This window comes from Cryptotermes secundus, unplaced genomic scaffold (genome assembly GCF_002891405.2).
Source record: "Cryptotermes secundus unplaced genomic scaffold, Csec_1.0 scaffold73, whole genome shotgun sequence".
NCBI lineage: Eukaryota > Metazoa > Arthropoda > Insecta > Blattodea > Kalotermitidae > Cryptotermes > Cryptotermes secundus.
In genome coordinates, this window is record NW_019738871.1 from 2,949,913 (window position 1) to 2,951,607 (window position 1,695).

Genomic DNA, 1,695 nt, shown 5'->3' on the forward strand with positions numbered 1-1,695 from the left:
ATGAAACAGCCACACATGCCCTATGTGAATGTGAGGCTTTAGTTTCTTTAAGACTACGTCACTTTGGTCAGTACTTTATGGAACCAAGTGACTATTTCGATGCCCCCACGTCCAAAATCCTGCGCTTCATCTGAAACGTGGAGTTGCTGAGGGAATAATTAAAAAAGGGGAAGCACAATGGACCACTGAGGTCTAAGTGCAAGGGCCAAGTAGGCCTACCCCTTCATACATACATACATAACACTCAGGGATGATTTTTGTAGTGTTTGTTTTAAGTACCATGTCTAGCAGTGCTTCTGGTGTCAGGAGACAGGAACAAGCTCTATTAATTAGGCCTAAAAGAGCAGATTCTTTACCTGAGGATGGAGACAGAGTTAAGTCTCCAAAACGTAATTTTAAATGAAAATTATGACATTAGATAATGTCCAAAAAATCAGTCACTAAAAAAGATCCTTGTAATCAATCTGTAGACTTGCATCTCTTCTGAAAATGTTTGTTTCCTTCTTGATATGGTTCTGGTCATCCATCACCATCAACACCATTTTTGAGGCCACAAAACAAACCTTCAGGATCATCATGAATGTTTCTCTCACTAGATCGCTGCCTTCATACATCCAATGATTAGTCACAAAGCAGTCATAGTACTTCTCCAGCATTCTGAGCATGAGGTATCACATGCTGTCCTTTCCAATTTCATGCTCTGTCACCTTGGGAATGAGGAAAGATGGCTCTGTGTACTCTAACATGTTACTTCAAATTAATGGGACAACTATTGTGTTCCTTATAAACGTCTCAGCAGATGAGTTCTCACCATTTGCAAATTTTATTCTGAAAGGGTTTCTTACAGATAACACAGTAGTATGAACTTCGTCACCTAAATGAGCAGATGAACTCCCAGATCATTCTGTTCGCTCCTCTAGTTCTCACTCATCTTGCAAGGCTACAAACATTTTTCACTGCGCACAAATAGGTGCTTACTAAGAGCACATTTCTCCCCAAATAATTTATTATACACAATGCAAGGGCATCGAACAATTCCCACTACATACCTGCAGATGTATACTGAGATAATTCTCTTGATGAATGGACTTCTCACACGCACTGCAACATTATGGGTGTTCTATGCCGTGCATACGAAAATGTCTATTGAGACTGCCCTTGTTACTAAAATGTTTATTACACACACTGCAAGGGTATGGACGTTCTCCGCTATGCACACGCAGATGTTTATTAAGATTACTCTTATAACGAAAATCTTTCTCACACATATTGCAAAGGTAAGGACGTTCATCGCTATGCACACGCAGATGATCGATGAGATGGTTCTTATAGCGAAATGATTTCTTACACACATTGCAAGGGTATGGACGTTCCCTGCTATACAGAAACACATCTGTATCAACATTAGTCTGCTCTCCACAGGACATATGTTCTCCACTATGCATATGAAGATGTCTCTTAAGGGAACCCTTTTCACTAAACGATTTCTTACATACATGGCAAGGGTATGGGCGTTCTCCACTATGCACACGGAGATGTTTATTGAGATTACTCTGAACACTGAAGGACTTCTTACACACATCACAGAGATATGGACGTTCTCCTGTATGCACACGTAGGTGTATATTGAGATTAGATTGTTCCATAAAGGTTTTGTTACACACATTGCAAGAGAACGGATATTCCCCACTATGA